Raw genomic sequence first — 21680 nt, 5'->3', positions numbered from 1 at the left:
CATCATACAACGTCACTGCTGCTGCATCGATGGCCGGCTTGGCGCCTCCTGCAACGTCGTCGCTGCTGCATACTGTGGCCGGCGTAGCCCTTCAACTTTTGCAGCATCATCATTGTTGCGTGGGCGAGGGATGAAACGGACTATCGCCGGCGCTGCACTCATCGGGGTTGCAGCATCGCTGCTACTGCGACGTCGCCGGCGTGGGTGCGACGGCGGATGCGTCGGTGATGCAGTCGCCGGTTTCTTTCGTTGTTGGGAGAGGAGGTGGGTGTCGTAGCAGCGCTGGGGGCGGCTGGATGCAAGACTAGAGGCGAAGGACGACAGGGGGCTGAGACACTGAGCTGCTATGATCGAACGGACCATATGCTCCTAATCAGACGGTTCGCCAGGCGGATGATTTCCTAGCTGATCCATAGGCTCCGCCTTTTCCTATTCTTATGATATCTCTCCCTAATATATATATATATATATATATATATATACATATATATATATATAATTTAATTAATATAATAATAATAATAATAATAATCTCTCCCTCTCTCCTTAATAATTAATAATAATAATAATATTTTTTTATAATAATAAAGCACGGATCGACTTTGTCGGATTCACCATCACAATACGCTTTCTTCTCATGTTATAATACGCTTTTACAATTTGTCGGGTTTACCAATAATTTTTCGTGCGTCTACCCGTCCGTTGTTGTATGTCGTTTCTCGCTCCTCCGTCGTGCAAAACCGGAAGTTGCTTACTTGGAAAACCAGCGATCTACACCGTGACTGAAAAGGTTACGACTCAGGATTCCGTAAATTTTCTATGCTCATATCTAAATATACGGCCAGACACGCACGTGTCGCTTCTGGGTTTCACGCGAACCATTGGACGGAAGCAGCGGCAGCGTGACAAATAAAAAAAAGGAAGCAGCGGCGGCGTGACGCAGTCCGGATCTCACAGGACACGAGCCGGTCGGCTTGGTTACGAGGCTCAGGGCTCAGGGCTTCTCGCCGCCACCGCCGCCCCCTGATGTAGATGGCGTACGGGTGGTTGCAGTCTGCTACACTCCAGCGATTCCCGTGATTCCAACGGCCTGGTCCTCTGCATCCTCGGTCGCCTCCTCCTGAACATCTGCCCGTCTCGCTTCACCAGGCCTTGATCCCTCTTTCTTGTGGCCAATGGGGGAATCCATGCCGGGGAGCAACATGCACCAATGGAGTTCCTGCAGAACAGAGCACGCAGACCATGGTGGCCGTCACGGTCGCCGTGACCACTGGCGCCGGATTTCCTCCTCCGGCAGCAAAAAAAGGTTCGCGCGCGCCAACTCCTATAGATAGTGTGCGGGTTCTTTGGATCAAGTACAGAGTTGGGAAATTTGTTGTGGATTTTGTGAGATTGATATACTTGAGGCGTAGCCATCTGCGTCTTTGATTATCCATGAAGCTGCTCAATATAGATGTGTTCTTTTTTCGTCTGGATACATGCACCAGTTCCGCTCAGGACTGTACCGATTCATACTTTCGAGGTAATTTAGGTGAACCCGGGTGATTAAATTTTGTCGTACTTCCATGCATGCTCCCCTCTCTCAGTTTCTCTAGCGATGTGTTGCTTCTGTGTTTCGTTGGTGGCACCAGACCAATTCATCTCTACCACATGACCTGATGCTCTGTATTTTTTGGGACGTATTTGTCTTCTGGAAGAAGCTAGCTTTGACGGATTTAGGTGTGATTTATCTAGAAAAGGAAAACTATACGAGGCAAGCCAACGGCAAGAAAGACAAACAAGATGACGCCGGACTGTTGGAAGGTGACATGCTGGATCCATGGCGGGCTGGTGCTTTGCAGATGAACCGACTAAGAGATTTGTGCGCTAGCCCAACAAGAAGGTGCAGCGCTATTCTACACTCTTCTCAAAGTAATAGCTTATTGGATGCATACATCATCTGTTTTTCTTCCATTGACTCAGAACTACCTATTTATAAAGTAGTAATGCTTTTCCATGTTAGGGACATGTCGCTGACCTCTGCGAGCGAGCGATGGTGGTGAGAGTCTGCAATAGAGAACAGACTTGAAAACGGCGTCCACAAATTGCATTGTCAGAGGCGGTACCTTGTAGAGGCAAGGCCTATGGTGGCGGCATCTAGGCCCTGATGACGGCAACGGTAAGGTGTACATTAGGTACAAAGCTACACAACCTCACCTTCTATCTCGAGTTCTCGACAAAGACGGGTCAGGCACCAGCTTCATCATACACAGGTATGAGATTTATTATCTCGCCACTCCCAGACACAGGACACCATACTCATCTGCAACCCTCGCTGACCAACAGGTTGTTCTTCCTGTGCAAAAGCACCAGAGTCGAGTTATGTCACCACCATGATGATGAACGGCGACCCGTCTTTGAAAATCAAACGAGCGGAAGCAGAATGACTCTTTTTATACCATACGTAACATTTTATCTCCAGGATTTTATCGACTTTCTCGACTCCAATCGCCCTTAGAATGCTCTTTTTTTATACTTTCTATATTTCCTCCTCAATACCCGTCGGTATTGCATGTCGGATGTGCCATTGCTTATAGCGACAATCTTGAATTGGGCGACAGAGATAATGGGTGGAATAAGAAGAAGAGAAGTGAGTTAAACGTTAACAAAAATCAGCAATGCTATCTGACGTGTACGAGGATCCTAAAGGTACATATTTGACATGTTTGATAATATTGCACAATTAGAATATCTATGCCTTCGAGCCTGATTCTCAGCCCTTGCATTCTCCCGTTGCAACGCACGGGCTCTTAATAAAGCACAGATTGACTCCGTGGGTTCACCGTCACAATACGTTTTCTTCCTGTGAATTTGCACTTTCAGTTTTTATTAAATGTAATGATTTTAGATCTTTCTTAGTTCGTTGGTGGTACTATTCATGTGATCATATGGCCCGCCACGCACGACTGTTCCGTTGTTCCTGTTATTAATCAGGAAGAAGCATTTTGGTACCTAAAAGATCTCCACGAACAGGAAAAAGGAGTTGATCAAGGACACGAGACGGGACCGAGTTGACGTCCATCGAGATCAACCTACCACGCCTACATATAAAAACAGGAGAGGAGGCGGCGGCCAGAGGTAAGGGACGAGGAAGTGCCCAGGGTGGCGGCGGCTGGAGCTTGGAGGGGCCGGATCCGTGCGCGTCAGGGGCTGGGGAGGCGGATCCGGAGGTGGGCGGCGCGGGGGTGTCGCCGGTGACGGCAAGGAAGGCCGGAGCGCGGCTTCTCGGGCAGAAACGAGACAAGGAGGTGAGGAGAGAAGAAGCGACAAGCAACAAAGGAAGGGAGGTGCGACGACCTAGGCAGGAGCTCGCCGGAGCCGGGCGACGACCGACGGGCGCGGGTGACGGAGGGATATGACACGGCGTTGCGAAATCCTTTGCGGGTGCGAGCGGACGACGGCGCGATGGACGGCTGGGCGTGCGACGACGCGGAGCCCTCCTGTCGCTATGGCGCCCCAGTGGAGTGCCCTGAGGCCGCGGATGCTGCTCCTACACCCACACCACCAGCCCAAGGTCAGTCTCCTCTACCTGGTTGACTGGTTCTATAGCGCAGCTCCCGTCTCGCACCATGCTGCTGAACTTCTGCCCCTCAACCCCACTGCTCCTCCTAAATTAGCTCAATGGCGTTGACTCTTCCATAGAGGATGGTGTGGTGTCAGGCCAGGCAGCATAACACTCGACGAGTACACGTTCTGCAGGTGGATTCGTACTCTTCCACTCTAATTCATTACTTATTTGTTTACTAATTTTATGTTCACGATAGACTGATTGTGTTTTGGAATTTCACAATCCCTTCTATCTCTCTATTATGATTTTGGTTTCTTGCCCTATTGTGCTGATATAGCGGGCTGACCTTAGGTAGTAAAATAAATCATGTCCCTTCCACAAAATAAGAATTTTTTACTGTTACATACTCATCAAAGTTACATGATGTGCAGTTTAGAAATTTGATTTCTAGGGGACTTTTACTACATGTCCAGTTATGGTTTCATGATAAAAGGAATGCACACAAAACATTTGTTGAATTACTACTTGAACAAAATGTATGGAGTTCTTGTTGCGTGCTCCAAGTCATCAACCATGTAAAATAAATCCTATAAGCTGTTCTCACCATACGATCTTTTGAACCAATTTTGTGAAGTTGGTATGATATGATTATTATTTTTGTAAGCTTCCCTATAGATATATTGGAGCTATGAACTCTGCAAAAGCCACTAAAAAATATATGTAGACTTGCATAGAAATAATTCATTTTTAATTGTTATTTGGTGATTATGGCTCGCAGCCCTCGAGGCTGAGCAGCCGCCATTGGCTCGTGGGTATGGAAGCAGAGTCCGGGATGGCGATGGTGCCAAGGAGGACTCTTGGACGTCCACCAATTGCATCGCTGCTGCCGTACCCATGGAGTGGCGCGGCTCCAACTACTCTGAGATGGTATTCCTCCCTCTTTCTTTCCTAACAGAACTATTCGGTGTCATCCCCTTTTTTAAATGAAGTACAACCTGCTAGCTACCTAATGGGCACTGCCACTGAACTTGTCAACCCCTTCAGTTCTGCCGATGCATTGTAGACTCCAACAATGGTGGAAAGGAATCAGATTCCAATGAAACTAGCACTATTGTGTTTTTAGACAGTTGCCTTTTTTTGCTAAATTACCTAGCTTCTTCGTGGTAGAGTAGGTACAAAGATACTCTCTGATGAATTTGATTGGTATTGTGTAAAGTAGAAAGCCTGAAATTACTTCGTTGGTAACTGAGTTAACTAATCCCAGAACTAGAAACAGGTAGGTGATCGAAAGATTTGCGGATTGTGAACCTTTTACTCAGTCTTATCCCTAGGGTGCACAACATTTGCTTTTAGCAAAGGGTATCTATTGCTGAGATTCTTACAAATTGCTGGGAGTCAGCATAAAGTACATGGAACACATTGGTGCGATATTTTAAAATTGTGAAACAGCCTCCAAGCTACTTGTGAAGGTGTCAATTTCTGCATTGATAAAGATTCAATTATACTTCTGATGGGATTTTTTCTGTTAGCTATCTGTACAAGAGAATGAACTTGAGAAATATTAATTTCTAGATAAATTTCTTTGGAAAGTGAAGCTTCCCCTGAAAATTAAAGTTTTTCATGGCTGGTTTTAAAAGAATAAACATACTAACTAAAGTCAATTTATTCAAACGATGTTTTCGGGGAGATAAAACCTGTCAATTGCGTGGTAGAGATGAGATTATTGGTGCAGAGGAATCAGTATTACAACAGAACTTGAAGCTGCCGAAGATGGATGATGTTTGGTTTTGGTGGAAAGATCAGGTGCATATGAACAACCTATCATCTTCCATTTTTGCTTTTCATCATTCAACGGGACAATTTCCTAATTCTTTGTTAGTACTCTCTGGAAAGATTATTAGTATGGGTATAGGTTTGTCAAAATTTATTTGCACATGATTCTTTGGAGTGGGATTCTAGATAGAAGCTTATGAACCTCATAAAAAAGTAGTACGCCTTTGATCCTAACTGACTGTTTGTATGTTGGATGATTTCAACTTGCTATATCCCAACATACTTTTTTTTTCTAACAAAAACTGTAGGAGAAGTCCTAACAGTCTACACTTCTGCATTGTATCTTGAAAAGTAGATCATTTCTCTAGCATTCTGACAAATGGTAGTTTGCAGATTGATTAGTTGGTTCCAGTTCCTTTAGCAGGTACATCACTTCTCAATGATAATTCTGTCCCACTACCGAAGAAAAAAAAATATAATGGTAATGTTCATTGGTGCTAGGCCTCCAGAAGTGGGTTTGTCGGATTTTCATTTTCTTTGTATATTAAATGTAATATATATACACACTGATATAAAAGCATCATGACATCATACCAAGATTTTAATTTTCGTGGCAGCATGGCTGTGCTTAGTTCAGTTTTTCTTGGTCTACTTCCAGTTAATTCCTTATTGTGTTGTGGTGTTGGGAAACATACTTATCCGTGACTCCTGCAGCCTGTAGATTTTGGGGAGATAGAGTATGTACTGTAGGTTCATTTTGTTTTCTCCTAATCAAACTCAGGGTGTGTGCACAACTACAGAATTAGCAAAGAGACTTTTTTCAGACAGAAAGACAATCTAATACTCCCTGTGTTCAATTTTGTAAGACGTTTTAGACATGAGGAAGTATTAGGTCTTAGTATGAACAAATGATCAATATCAAACATCGTGAAATAGTTTTTTCTTCCGTTGCAACGCACGGGCCCTTTTGCTAGTAATAATATAATCTTTCCCTAATAATAAAGTACGGATTGACTTTGTCGGGTTCACTGTCACAATACGTTTTCTTTTCATGTCATATTACGCTTTTACAGTTTGTATAGTCAAAATCGTAATATAAACGAAGTGGTACTATTCTAACTTGCCCGTAAATTCGTCCGTAACAATTTTCGTCCGTCCTTCGAATTGTAAAAAGAAATAAACCAGGACGGGCTCTCCTCCTCGATGCCTACAGGCACGGCGGCGCCGCCGCCGCCCCAACGCGCGGCCGCACAGCCGATCTTCTTCCCCGACCCCGACCCTTTGCAATTCTGTCTCCTTCCCCTCTCCATCTTCCCAAATCTTCTCCTGTGCCACCCTGAGCCTTCTCGGTCTCCAACCTCCTGCAATCTTCAAGCCCGCCGGCACCCAATCCGCCTACAATCTTCAAGCCCGCCAGCACCAAAAGCAACCAGCGGTCGATTCGAGTGACCCCCGCTAGGAATCCATGGGATTTGAGGTGGATTTCCTAGGAGAGCGAGTAGGAAGGGTGATGGTGGGGTTCATGGGGAAGGTGAAGAAGCAGAAGGTGATCCACGGCCCGCACGCGACGCCGAGCCACCACGGGCCTCCTCCCCTGCCGCTCGCCGCCATGCCGGGACGGCGTACTGGGCCTTGCCGGAAGCCGAGGACAAGCGAGACAATGGCCATCCACCCTGGGCCAAGGTGTGTGTCTCGCTATACAATTTCCCCGTCTCGATTCTTCCATACGGTGTGGGCTGCCTCGGCGTAGACGGTGACTGGCTCGAGTGCGCAGGACAAGCACAGAGCGACCAGCGGAGATAACTATGCTCGGGCAGATGGATCCCGCCGCGGCGGAGTTCGAGGTATGTAACATATCCTTGCTTGATTCATCTTCATGATGCATGCATGCCGTGACATGCATATTGATTATGGGTTGATCTGACTCTTTGTGCCATGCTAATTAAATCATTGATTGTTACATTGTTCTGATATGATTTGCATGGCTGCGTGCAGGAGAACAGTAGCTGTGATGACTCAACAAGATGGAAGTGCGGGACAAGGGATGAGTGCAATCGGCTCAGGTAAACTCCTCCTGTACACCGTCTGGCATCAGTTCCAGTTGCGCCCGAAGCTTTCAATCTCGCTGCTCCACTTAGTTTGCCGAAACACTGTCGGCATGTGCTCCATCCAAGGTACGCCATCGTCCAATTCTATCATCAGTTTTGAACTTTAAACTAATGACTAATGGGTCGGAGTGGCCAGGCCTGAAAGTTCAAGGAAGATTCAGCTTACATTTGAATTCCTTTGTATTGCCTACAATGTTATAGCTTAAATTCTGCTAATAAATTTCTATCAATGATGTTCCAAACAATTTCTTAGAGATGGGTTGTGCACAAGGATGCACATTGTAGATCTGTTAACTTAAGTTTTGAATAATGAGATATGTTCATATGCTTTGCTCACTATTATTCCTAATTTTCTCTGGACATAAAGACTGAAGTTTATTGCTTTTGTTCAGCCGAGTGCTACTTGATCAGTACTTAACCAAGATTGGCAGCCATTATAGCTGGTGTAGAACTCAGATATACACACTGAATGTTCCGATATGCCAAAATAAACACATTAGAATCTTTTTAATTATATTCCTACTATTTTTTCGAGATTGCTCTGCGGTAGCTAATTTTGATGTTCTGCTATACTACTATTGCATATAGAGAGAGATCAGAGAGGAGAGCAGCAGCCCGCTGCTGCAATTTTGTTCATGCTGCTGCTTGGTTACTACACATCTATACAGAGAACACAGAGAAGGCTGCTGCTTGCTGATTACAATTGCTTCATGATATGTACATATCCTTATGTATGCTGCTGCTATGTACCCTTGATCATGGTGACAAGGAATTGATGCTGCAGCGGTAGGGATCTGGTGGCCATGGAGCGGCAGCCGCTACGTACATACATAACTCCAGCGAGTCATGGTGAGGAGACTTTGATCTTTATATGTTAGATTCAGAGTGGATATACGTTACTACATGTAGGCCCCATACGCCATACGAGTTCCTCCATTTTTTATGTTAGCTGATGAGCTTTCTTCTCCACTCTACACAGATTGGTCCTGCATGATGCATCCATGGCTTAGGATAAGAAATGACTGTTTCCATCTAACTGTTATTTTTTTTCTAAATCAATTGAGGAGAACATATAAAGAAAAAACAAGTTACTTATCCGATTCATTTGCGAAATTCAGTACTTTCTTATACTGCTCTGTTTTAGGAGACGAAATAAAGCGAAAAAGAAATTTCTATGAAGGATCTCTAGGGAGATTTGGCACATGAAGTTAAGGTTTGGTACATTCGATCTCCAAAAGATATGGTGAGACATCTGAATTATGTTTCATCTTCACAGACTAATATGACATTTTACCTGGCTATTTTCCCCATTTGTTGCTGTAGCTAATAGTGTTGATATATATCCCATTGTAGTGCATTCATTTGTAAATAAGGATTTTATGACCTTTGTTTGTGTTCCTGTCGTTATCATTAAGCTTGCCTCATGTAATTGTTAGCACTGCAATCAGATATAATATTAAATATTTGTTGCAATCAGATAGTATATTATCCTTCGAGTGATCATAGATGTTCAAAATGATGTTTGTTACCACCATGAGTTGTACTTTGCAATCTTAGGATATACGACATCTGTTTACTGCAGTATATTGCTACCAAAGCCCCTATCTATATCACATTTAAAAAGTATTCTCTCATGGCTTTGTAAGATTTTCCTTTATGCAAATTAGATTGCTTATTAATAGCATTCATATTTCAAATATTCATTGATATGAATAACCATGTATAGACCACGAAATGTAGTTGATACACACGAGCCATACAACGTTAGATATGATTCTTACCTAAATCCAGGGAATGGCTGTATTAAGTTATTCATGATCCGAAATGTTATCCATGTGAATGTTTATTTTGCAATCTGTTGTAAAGCTAGGAAATTTGTTGGCAATAGTTTTTGTGTCGAGGTTCTTCTGTTTAGATTCTAACTGATATGTAAGGGCATACCGATGAATCAAATATTTAGATGTTTTTTTCTTTTTGAGATTTTGAACTTCAGGGGTGGGGGTGTCTTCAGTCATGCTTATTGGATTAGGATCTAGGACCGTGAGCTATTTTCTAAAAGTCCTGTTGCAACGCACGGGCATGTTTGCTAATTTTTAGAAAAATGCATCGGGCAAATTCATAATTAAAAATTAAGAGCCTTTCGTTGAGTGTCATCAAAGATGCCTTGAAGGTCTTTTCCAATCTGAAGCGGGATCCCAAACCTGGGACTAGCACAATTGGCATCGGGCAAATTCAGCGCGTACTCTAGAAACGAGATGACTCTGATGCAGTCTGAATGTTGTCCCCATACTCAAGTATTTTCAGTGCTATACCTCGCAAGTCTATCTTTTGGGTACGAAGCTTTGATAAATTGGTTCAAATTATACTTTGCAACTTACATATTTCTCTAACTAAAAGTCTGCATTTTCCTGATGTACCGTACTATACATATCTAAGGTACAAAATGAACTCTTTATAGGTCTCTGTTCTGCCATATGCTCATTTCAAATTTTATGCTAGGTCCACTAATTTTAGCTCAAGGGTGATATGAGCGGTAAGAAACACTTGCAGATGTATGTCTTGTGTATATATATGTGTGTGTGCTCTCGAAGATGAATGCGGTCACAGTAATTTAATTTGTTGTTTAGTGCTACAATATCTAAACTCAAGAAAATAGGTAATTATAAGATTTTGTGTATTTTTATTATCTGAGTTAAGTAATAAATATTAACATTCCTCTAAAGAAGCATGTTGCCTTGCTTTCATAATTAAATGGATTAACTAAATCAGTAATGATGGTTTGGACCAATTCTGGGCGATGAATGGATCTATGTATGAAGTTGTGCTGGCTATGCATATGATTCCTATTTGTTAACATTGACACAATTAGTTTGTCCAAAAGAACTATTGTAATTGTACAAAAGTGCCGACTAAGTTTTCTTAAAAAAAATGTCGATCATCACCTTTCGCCTGTAACATGGGCCATTGTGCTAGGTACTTTGAACTGGCTGCCCATTTTTTAATGAGTTTAGCTACTAATTTTAAATAGATTCGCTAAATTTCAGTTGATTGAGATTTAACGTAGTCTCCGTCACCTTTCCAAGCCATTGGATGCAGGCACACTAAGATCTTCTGATAGGAAACTTTTTCTTCTTTTTATTGTGATATCGAACAGAAAGAGATGTGTGGGTGCAGTTCTGCTCTCTCCAAAGCATGCACGTTTTTGTAGAGAGAGAGCCTGCAATCTACGTGAGAAACTTGTGTCTGGCCAAGTCCAAAAAGTGCAAAAAGAAAAGGAACATAATGTTTCTAAAAAGAAAAACAGCATAGAAAAACCCTTTTCGCTTATGAATATTAACACATAACTGTGTATATAAATAATCACACTTCAATGCACCACTACTCTCCCATCCGTTGATAGTGTGATGCTGATTGAGGCAACGGCGAGGGACATGCATGTGGATTCATCAACTTTTTTCAGCCGCGGACACCAAAAATTGTATCATGTTTGACGACGGTGGCGAACATGGAAAGTGGCAACATGAATGAATCACTAAACAACATGTGGTGATTTTTTTCCTTCTGGTGCAACACACCACATACTAAATTGTGGCATACAAAGGTTAAAGGAGATCTTCTTTTGAAAACCACAGTACAAACGTAGACTCACAAATATAAAAATTTGACATAGTATAAGTCTGTTTGCATTCAAATGTTTTGAAATTTCCAAAAAGAAATAGATTAGTTATTAAACTCTCGAATAGTATAGAACATGCCAACATATGTATGTCCCATTAAAAATAAATACACCACTCATCTCCACCCGGTAGAATATCTTAACTCTATTCTCCATGGTCCGGACACCAACACTCATTTTTTAGTTACTGCCACTGAGTGTGAGTTTTTTTAAAGATAATGAGTGTTCATAATTGTTCTTGGTTTCAAATTTTTTTCATATTTTAATTTGTTCACAAAATCATTAAAAAACAAAAAATATATGTGTTCATAAAATGTTCGGTTCAAAACATGTTCCAATTCTAATTAAAAAGTTAAAAAATGTTCAGTTTCTTAAAAAGTAAAGAAATATCCGTGTTTTCCAGAAAAGCAAAAGATAAAACCAATTGACAGTTTATTGGAATTGGATATAAGAAATGAACACTGGTACAATTTTTTTTGCCCGGTGCAACGCACGGGCATTTGTACTAGTCTTTCCCTAATAATAAAGCACGGATTGACTTTGTCGGGTTCACCGTCACAATACGCTTCTTCTCGTAAGTTTACGCTTTCAGTTCGAATTTAAAACATATACCTGAGGTGGTACTAAAGTATTGGTCGCTTCTGGTCATATGTCAATTTTCGTTCAGATTGTTGGGCACCGAAAAAGGGAACGAAACAGCCCATCCAGAAAAGGCCAAGCGAACGAAACAGCCCATGGGCCGTCCCTTACACCCACGTAAAAACGTTTCGTAACCCTCAAAAAGAAAACGTAAAAACGTTTCGTTTTGTATAAGAACCGGAAACACCTATGGTCCACGCACCGGTTGGATCCTGCCTTTTCGATTGGCTTGATTCACATAACATTGGATCGATTGTGATCTCTCGTCTTAGGTCCACTGCAACCGAGGTGAGAGCGCTCGCAATCGCGGCAAGACTGGCAGCGGCGGACAAGGAGCTATTTAATGGATTCATCACCTGCCGCAGCACGGCCGTACGTGGAGACGGACATGGAGCAGGACGAGGGCCATCGAGATTGAGGCGTCGGCTAGCACAGCAGAACCTGCCACCATGGTTGAAGTTGACGATGATAATGGCAAGGATGTAGATGAAGGTGGGACTGGACGCGGAGAACGAGCTCTGTGGAAGCTGCACGCATGGATTAGCATCTAGCATGACGATGACCTGCTGCTGGGACCAGTCGGGACCGGACCGGAGTGCCCAGCGGGCCTGTCCCCCTGAACCGGACCGGCGAGGCGAAAGCTCGGTCAGGGTGAGGGATCTAGCGACGGCGAGGGAGCGCTAGCTGCGTGTGTGTAGCTCGGTCAGGGTGAGGGATCTAGCGATGGCGAGGGAGCGCTAGCTGCGTGCGTGTGTGTGCGCCTTTGTGCGTGCCCAGCGTGCTTGCGTGCGTTTGTGCCATGCCCTGTCCTAAAGAGCAACTCCTCCGGATGCTTGCTGCAGACAAAGAGGCAGTCCATCTATGGTAGCGTCTCATCCTGTGGAACTCCGCCGCCCGGCGGCACCGTCACCACATACTATGTACGTACATCGTTGCTTCAAATTTCAGATTACTAATCAGCCTGTACTGCAATACAGAGAGGTACATAGGTTCATCTTTATATTTTGAAGTTCAATATTGACTCCTTGATCCCGTTCTTAGGGTTCACGATTGACAATTGATTTTGGGCTATGGAACTAAAATGCCTACTCTGTGACTGAATATTTATGAATATCTTAAAAAGAGAACAATTCAGAACTTAGATTTACAATATATTTGATGAATCTGTCTAATCTATACTTGAAATTACAGTGTATAATTCGTTTGGATACTATATATTTGATGGAGCCGTCTAAGTTGGATCGTTGGATTTGAAATACAGTGTATGGTTTCCTTCCAACTTGCTAATTCAAATTCACTTATTTTAAACTCTATAATAATAACAATTATAATCATCATAATAATCTAGACAATATCTTCCAAGGTATGTTTTTTTACATCTTCTTATGTTAATTTGATGTGAGGTGGGATGTAAATACAGGCCTCTAAATAATTTAGCAGAGTTGTTATTTACACATCCGTAGGGTATCATTGTCAAGGGTGAGATGAAGTATAAGCGGTGCCAATGTAGGATCCATTTTCAAATTGAGGACGCGGACCGATGGAGAGGGTTCTTCAGGGTAAGGGTGCTCGATATTTTTTCGGAAAAAGATATGGTGTCGGCAATCGGCGCATTGTGCAACCACACAAGTGTCATCTATTCTCGTCAAGGAGTGAAGATGTACAACCCACTGCTTATGTGGTGATGACATCATAAATGTGCCGTATGCTCGTCTTGTTGTAGAGTTGTTCTATTTTTTTTTCTCCGGTGCAACGCACGGGCATTTGTGCTAGTCTCTCCCTAATAATAAAACACGGATTGACTTTGTCGGGTTCACCGTCACAATACGCTTCTTTCCGTGATTTTACGCTTTCAGTTTGAATTTAAAACATATTTGATGTGGTACTAAAGAGATAAAACGTTTCGTTCCAATAGAAAAAGAAAAGGTCATGGAATCGAACCCCCGACCAAAACATGAACACAGATTGACTTTGTCGGGTTCACCGTCACAATACGCTTCTTTCCGTGATTTTACGCTTTCAGTTTAAATTTAAAACATATTTGATGTGGTACTAGTAAGCCTGCACGTGCAACGCACGTCTTGACTAATATAAATGATAAATGCCAGACAAATTTGTAAACTATATTGGATATTGTACAGTTTAGCCGTAACTTCAAATATTGTGTCCACTAAAATTGTTTTCCATCCATTGTTTAGGTCATATACATAGTATTGCGAAAATTGCATTGATCACATAAATAATAATAGGTGTACTCATTTCACAATGCAATGCAACTTGTGTTAAAGGAAAAAAATGGAAAACATGTACCATAAAAAGATAATCTAGAAATTTGTTGAACAATCACAAAATAAAGAAAATAATGAATGAATAGGTCCTCTTCATTAATACTTCAGCTGCACCCAACTGTTCTTGTTCCTCCTCTTAACTGGCTAAAAACTGTACTCAACCACATCAGTGATGCGCCATCACCTGTACCAACACTTTTACACTCTCCTTCGTCCTTTCGTCACTCGAGAGAACCTGTACCCTGTCCAACAACGCACCGCCCTTGACATGCAGAGCCACAGCATGTTGGGATGCTCACAATATTGGTCCAAGCGTGACCAAACACGCGCGGAGAGTGCCAACGCTACAATTAGGTGCATTTTACAACTGGTATATACATGTAACAATAAGTAAATTACCAAAGAACGATAGTCAAACTACCAGATCATAAATGTATTTGTCCAAATCCGGTGATACCCATCAGTTCAAGAAAGATACATGGGTGTTTAATGCGCTCTGAGGGCAAATGATTAAATATAAAACTCAATTAGAAGCAGTCGCAATGGTACATTGTTCCTGGAGTGAGGCATACCGTGCCCCTAAAATATTGATGTTAAGAAGGCAATTAAAATTATTCTCCGAGCAAATGTTATTTTGCATATTCTTTCCGAATAGTACATCAAGGCAATGTTATTGTGCATGTCAAGGCAAGGTACATCTAGGAGCAGTGTTATTGTGCAAGTGAAAGCAGAGCATTACAACTTAGAAAATGCATGCCAGAGAATCTTCCTTTTCGAAAGTACCCAACTTTCCTTTTCAAGTGTGTAGAATTTTCCATCAAATATTTTGAAATTTCCCACAATATTCATGGTCAGAGAACTAGATTGTTTTATATCTCTCATAAGCAGACTACTTTAATTTAAAGAAGCAACTATTGTAGACCTATATAATTAATTTTAATGAAGTGTAAAAAAATACACTGCAAGAAACATGACTTAGGGGTTTAGGTGTCATCTAAATAAAATTAATAAATTATTAGCATTGAGGGTATTCCAGTTCGGAAGAGCACAACAAATAAATCTATTGGCTGCGATAATAGTCAGTGTCTTTACTCATTTTCCATTCAAAGTCGTCTCTTTAAGCAGTCAAATATATGATGATGTTCTGCTAAAGAAGTGTATGGAAAGCAAGAGTTAGATAGCTGAATACGGTATATCAATTGAAGAGCATAAAAGGGAAAGATCAATTCTAGCAATCCATGATACATAACACAAGTATTAACACCTTTGAGTAACCAAAGTTGCAAATTTTCACTGGGATGTTCGACTCTCATCATGTTTAAGATCATGGTGACAGATTTCCTGCATTTCTAGCATCAGTTAATGAGGGGGGAAATCTGCATTGGTTTCCTTTGATAATTTTCCAAAGCAAAGTGTACCATGAAATGGCAGTAGCAGACCTCCGAAAGTAGTTGCTGAAAGAAGTACCTTGCTTGTTGACAAGAGAAAGCATACAAGTTATATGGTTACATCATTAGAGAATAAACAGAAGCATCTCCGATTAAATTTATTCTTCTTTATGAAAAATGTTAGTGTTGTACATCAGGCTGCAAAGCAATTCTCAACATTCAATTCAACTGGAATCACCAATAACATCGAAACAGAGGTATTTGAACTGACAATGAGCTCGAATATATAAAATTTGGAAGTCGTACATGTTACGAAAATTAATTTTGTTACATATACTTCTTTTTATCTGATTCCTCTGATTGGAAGGTAACACTCTACAAATTTAGCATGTGCAGGTGCAGTTAGTGGAAAACATAAAAATCAATCTAGTTCAGCTTCAAAATATTGATGTGAACTATATGATTCAGAAATTAGAACACATGACATGTTCTCTAATCAGTTTATGCCTTTAAATCATTTGTCAAGCAACAACCATACCAATTGTCATGCGGAGAAAAATCTGATTCATAATGCTTATCATTCTGTAATGTTGGCAGTCCAGGAACACAACATGAAACATTACAGGTGCATTACTCATGCAGAAATCAAGGCTACCCCTCGCCGTGTTGTAAGCTTCACCTAAAGTTTACATTGGTGCACGTCGGCCTTATACAACGCAGCAGCTCTCACAGACAAACGCAGCAGCTATCATTAGTACACAAGTACACACGAACGAAATGATATTAACAACTTCATTCACACCTAATCTGCAGTTCCTCAGGTTGACTTATCAAATCAAATTAGTAAGTAGGCACACCCACCAACAAACTACTAAAGATCCAACCTTTGATGTAGAAGTCGTGGTAACTCATCTTCTAGTTGTTCTAGGGAGTTGGATGAACACCATGAGCCGCAGAAACTTGGCGAGAACCCACCCATCTCTTTTCCGACCTTCGCCGGCGCCGCAACCGCGTGCCTGATGCTCCTTCCGCTGCGTTCCTCTATTCCGTTGACACTGCCAGAACCACAAGAATTTGAATCAGAAATTGACAGAAATTTTCTCCAAAATAGAGCGAGCGCTAACAAACCATTAAAAATCCTATGAATTCCATTCCTACAAATCAATCGACCCGCAGAGCGCTAAGCCACCTTAATTAGTAGCATCTTCGTGGGTGAAGACGATGAGGAGCGGCGGGCGGCGGCCGTGTTGTCTGTTCGGCGGCCATGTACCTGGGGTAGCAGAGGAGGAGCAGCGGGGCGGCGGCCTGCTCTCACATCCGTTGGAGGAGAAGCGGCGGGGGTAGCGGCCTGCTCTTAAGTTCGTTAGAAAGGGACCGGCGGGGGCGTCGGCCCGCGCTCGCGTCCGTGGGAAGAGGATCAGCGGCCTACATGGGGAAGCAGAGGAGCAGCGGCAGGGGCGGCGTCCTGCAATTGCCTCCGTCGGAGGAGCGGCGAGGACGGCGGCCTGCTCTCGCGTACGGTAGAAGTGGATCGACCGGGGCGGCGACCTGCTCTCAGATGCGCCGGATGAGGGTTGGTTGTCTTCGCGTTTTCCGCGGCCCTCGCGCCCCTCATCAGGAAGCCAGGACGTATTTGTTTCCTTTTATGATTCCACCTTTTTTTCCTACTTGTGCGGGTGTGGGAGGACATCGGTTCGGCAGAGTAATCATCCGCCAGGGAAAATTGATAAACGCACTCTTGGCTGATGGTTAGTGTAATCTGAACGGTTAGATGAAATTAAATGACTTTGAACGTGAGGCTGTAATTGGTCGGGTTGTTATGTGTAGATTAGGCTGAGTGCGTTTAGCGATGAATATGTTTGCTTGTTTAATAGTAGTATAGACTAAAGAGATAAAACGTTTCATTCCGATAGAAAAAGAAAAGGTCATGGAATCGAACCCCCGACCAAAACATGAGACACATGCCATACCAACACGCCAAGAGTCCACGTTAGACACATGGATTGGCAAAAAAACTATTTTTCCTAAGAGGTCCTCTAACACACATAATCCTTATTTTTTGGGTAATGTGGGTTGACAGTGAAATACTGAGACGAGAAAACTTGGTCTAACCGCAAGCCGAGCGGACAAATAAGGGATAGCATGAGAGTCCTAAAAATGTCTGAGGCATTTCGGTTCGAACGTGTGTGTTACGCTCCAAAACTATATAAGGGCAAAATATGTATTACCTCGCATTGGAGATGTCTTTACCATCAGCACAAAAACTCATTTTGTGATCATTGTGCAGCTGAGACCAAGTGGTCCACCAGTCTAATAATACCTTGCAAAGAGAGTATAACATGACCCCCACAATTTTTCTAAACCTCGATTCATGCGCCTGCCTGCCGGCGATGGCACCGTCCGGATGTCGTACCGCGTGGGTGGGCGTTTTGAAGGATGGGGCAATTAGTGTTTTCTTCGTACCGAAGCACAAGGTGTTGTGCTTGCAGATGCACACCAATTTATCCTTCCCGTTGCAACGCACGGGCATATGTCCTAGTAATAATAATAATAATAATAATAATAATATATATATATATCTTTCCCTATATATATATATAATAATAAAGCACGGATTGACTTTGTCGGGTTCACCGTCACAATACGCTTCTTCCCGTAAGTTTACGCTTTCACTTTGAATTTAAAACATATACACAAAGTGGTACTATATGTTTTACGTGCCCAAACTTGTAGCTAAAATTTCCTTAAAACGTTTCGGAGACTCTGTCACCTCCGTAGCCATCGGGATAGGAGCGGCACATCTATAAGTAGCGAGATCTGAGAGAACGCTGAACCACGCCGATCGAACATCGTGGACGCCATCATGGATACGCGCGTGAGCTGCGCCGCCGAGCAGAGAAGGTCGAATGGGGGACGGCTCCGGCGGGGCTCTCGTCGGCGAACTCGTCGGCCGTCCGGCTCTCCCCTCCGCCTCTGTCCCTCTCGGCCTCTCCTCCGCCTCCGGCGTCCCCGGCCCCCTGTAGGTGCGTCTCCATCCCAGCACCTGAGCTCCCCTGTCCTCGTCGGCCAGCAGCCGCGATGAGGCGCTCGTCGGTCGGCAGCCATGGCGCCGCTGGGTGGAGAAGATTGGCGGTGGCGTCAGATCTTCCCGTCGTCCGGTTCATCTCGTGCACCGTCACGTCCACCGCTACGGCCCCGTCACGCGCGCGGCCGTGGTGTACATGGCGCCCATCCTCCCCGGCCCCCCGGGACCTCACCTGCCCCGCTCGGCCCGTCGACGACGACCACGTCCCACCTCGCGTCGAGCACCTCCCGCGGCAAGGAGGTCAGCACCAGCCGGTAGCCCAACTTGCGCACCATCCCCGTCGGGCGCCGGCACACCGGGCTCGACCTCGCGCGCCGCAGCACCGCCCACGCCTCCCCGGCCGGGTCGGGGTACCTTGAAACATGGACGGCCGCCGAGCTGCTGGGGCCACGCCCAACGAGCACGCCCTGCGCGTCCTCGGCGCTGTCGGTGATGGAGGCGGTGGTAGCGCCCTGCCCGGAGTTGACCGTGGCGAGCGCGAGGAGCTGCGGCGAGAGGCCGAACACAAGCAGCCTGATGGGCGCGCGCGCGGCCACGATGGAGCGGAGCAGCGCGAACTCCTTGGCGTTGAGTCCGTCCGTGGACCAGAGGTGAAGAGCGAGGAGGTGGTGGTCCGGGACACAGCCAAGGTGCATCCTGCGCATCAATCAGAGACGAAGGCCAGGTATGTATGCAATTAATTCAAAGAGATTTACTGATTTACTTTAATGACTACTCAGGAAGTATGTGACAGGGATGTTTCTCCACTGACCCCTGGATCATGAACGCTAATTACAGTTGCGGATCAGCATATGTGTGACTGGGATTTTATGGCTGCTGCATGGCATTGGGCAATATGGTGGAATTGTTGTGGGATTTTGGATGTCTTTGCGGGTTCACAGAGATAGATGTAGGTGAGTTTCTTCTGTGCTTATGATTGTGTTTGATAATGCCTCGTTCAATGAGCGTGCCATTCGACCAATTGCGATCGTTTCGTGGCTGATGCGTTGCCACTTGGGCCTCAGCCTGTCTGTGTGAGATGTTCCAGCCCCAGCGAGTGTTTCTGTAATAAAATGTAGAAGATTATGGTTAATAGATAGTCCCACATCATTTACTTGTAGACAGTCCCACCAATTTAAATGTGTTTGTGAGTTGACGACAACAAGTAGCATCAAAGGAGTTGGTCAAAGATGGAATAAATGGAGCGGGAGATGCTACCTCAAGAATCAAAGGAATTAACAAAGAAAGAGAACAGAGGGAACTCAGGCGATGTCATGGCCCGAGCAGAGGCAGTGGTCGACTGTGGGAGGGCAAAAGAATAGAGGGAACTCAGGCGATGTCATGGCCAGAACAGAGGTGGCGATGGACTGTGGGAGGGTGGGCCGGTAGCGGGCAAACTTGGGCGGCGTTGGTTCACCGTCGAGGTTAGGGGAGGGAAGAAAAGGAAGGAGAGGAGGCGCGGAGGAGGAGCTCGCCGGCGGCAACGCCTTTCCAGAGGCGCGGGCAGCGGGGGAAGCGAGGAGATCGGGGCATGGGGGCTAGCGTGCCTGTATGGCGGCGCAAGAGGGAAAGGATCGAGAGAGAGAGGAGAGGAATTTTAGGATCGGTCTGCTCTAGGGTTTTTTTGAGCAACTTCTGGTAGGGTAAGAGAAACAGGAGATGGGCCTTTGCTAGACCAGCTAGGCAAGTGGGCCTCTCTCTCTCTCTCTTTGCTGTTTTTATTTCTTTCTAATTTAGAATAAACAGAGAACTAAAAGAAGTGAGAAAAATTCCCCTCGAGTTTTGAAGTGAGGATATTTGCCCTAGATCAATTTAAATGTGCTTAATCCAGGAACATATAGGATTTGGTCATGATGGAGGAATTTAAATTTAATTGAAAACAAATGTACACGGATCACTATGCCTCAGAGCTAGCCGAAACGCGGTTCACTCGATAGAAGATGGGCAAGTTTGGTAAAATGATGAATATACACAAAGAAATACTCCCTTCATCCCAAAATTCTTGTCTTAGATTTCTCTAGATACGGATGTATGTAACACTAAAATGTAACTAGATACATCCGTATTTATAGACAAATCTAAGGCAAGAATTTTGGGACGGAGGGAGTAGTAGATGGGCAAGTCGTGTACACAAGGAAAAACTCATGAATTTATTTCCATCACGGAAAAATACTCCCATAGTTCCCGCAAGCACATCGGTTGATTTCAATTAGAAAAACACACCGTGTATGTTGCTGCCAAAAAAAATAAAGAGGAATAACCCAATATGGACTCGGCGGTGAGTGATGCAATGAGGAAGCACGCCATGCTCCTCAGGTTATTCCTCCAACGACACCTGATAAACGCTAGCTTCAAGACGATAGGAATAGGAATACTCTAGGACCAATCTGTCGAGAAGCATGGTCGGCGGTGAGTGGGAGCCAAGACCACCATGCCATGCACACATACCACCATCCGCGTCAGCAGTTGCCACCGTCTACAAGCGTTTGTAAGAACATGAACATATGTCCATGGGGATGGGAGCCGAGCCGAACACCCATATAAAATTGTATAAAACTCACGGGCACTCACAAAATTGATGTTTGGAGCAACGATTTGAGTGTATTTTCTCTTTTCTAAATTTAAAATTAGATGCAAACAATCAAAACATATTTAAAGAATAGGTTCAAACAATCAAAACATGTATGCTCTACATGAAAAAAAATAACTGCACATTTGAGTTTTTGTTTTCTTTTTGCAAGAAACAGTCATATTTCGGGTACAAAGACCAAGGAAGACCATGTAAAAAATACAACTACAAGTTAGAAAATCCACACTAGAAGTAGATACTCTGTAGCAATCTCTATAGTGGAAAACAATGCATGCCTCTGTAACTATTGTTGGCACTATTAAACTTGATTTGGGAAATTAAGCTTTAGTAATATTTCATATTCATGGTTTATGCTATTACTGCTTCTCTGCCGTGTTGAAATGGTGGGCGTGTATCTATGTGGGCTCTTAAACCACTCTTTTCCTAAGATTGAGTTTTTTTTCTTCCGTTGCAACGCACAGGCATATTTGCTATTTGCTAGTAATAATAATAATAATAATAATAATAATATAATAATAATAATAATTAATTATTATCTCTCCCTAATAATAAAGCACGGATTGACTTTGTCGGGTTCACCGTCACAATACGCTTTCTTCTCATGTCG

The 21680-nt window shown here is 43.7% G+C and overlaps 2 long non-coding RNA genes and 1 pseudogene across 7 annotated transcripts; 1 reads left to right on the top strand and 2 right to left on the bottom strand.

The window, feature by feature from the left end:
• The first annotated feature begins 961 nt into the window (after positions 1 to 961).
• On the top strand, positions 962 to 8916 carry LOC109781805 (uncharacterized). Of its 6 annotated transcripts, none has more exons than XR_006666138.2 (7): positions 962 to 1306; positions 1735 to 1882; positions 2003 to 2252; positions 2326 to 3738; positions 4326 to 7003; positions 7095 to 7164; positions 7316 to 8916. It is a non-coding gene; the product is annotated as an uncharacterized lncRNA (long non-coding RNA). The 6 variants fall into 6 exon arrangements; XR_006666137.2 differs by having other exon boundaries at positions 962 to 1882; positions 2326 to 2688; positions 3013 to 3738; XR_012189345.1 differs by having other exon boundaries at positions 962 to 1882; positions 7316 to 7494; positions 8017 to 8916.
• Positions 8917 to 13949: 5033 nt separating this feature from the next.
• LOC120967976 (uncharacterized) lies at positions 13950 to 17020 on the bottom strand. The gene is made up of 2 exons (XR_005761848.3): positions 16609 to 17020; positions 13950 to 16474 (listed from the first exon to the last, which is right to left on the bottom strand). It is a non-coding gene; the product is annotated as an uncharacterized lncRNA (long non-coding RNA).
• A 1260-nt stretch (positions 17021 to 18280) lies between these two features.
• LOC109781806 (arabinogalactan O-methyltransferase 2-like) lies at positions 18281 to 19139 on the bottom strand (annotated as a pseudogene).
• Between the last annotated feature and the right edge of the window lie 2541 nt (positions 19140 to 21680).

This window comes from Aegilops tauschii, chromosome 7, assembly GCF_002575655.3.
Source record: "Aegilops tauschii subsp. strangulata cultivar AL8/78 chromosome 7, Aet v6.0, whole genome shotgun sequence".
Lineage (NCBI taxonomy): Eukaryota > Viridiplantae > Streptophyta > Magnoliopsida > Poales > Poaceae > Aegilops > Aegilops tauschii.
This window is presented reverse-complemented; position numbering and strand designations above follow the sequence as displayed.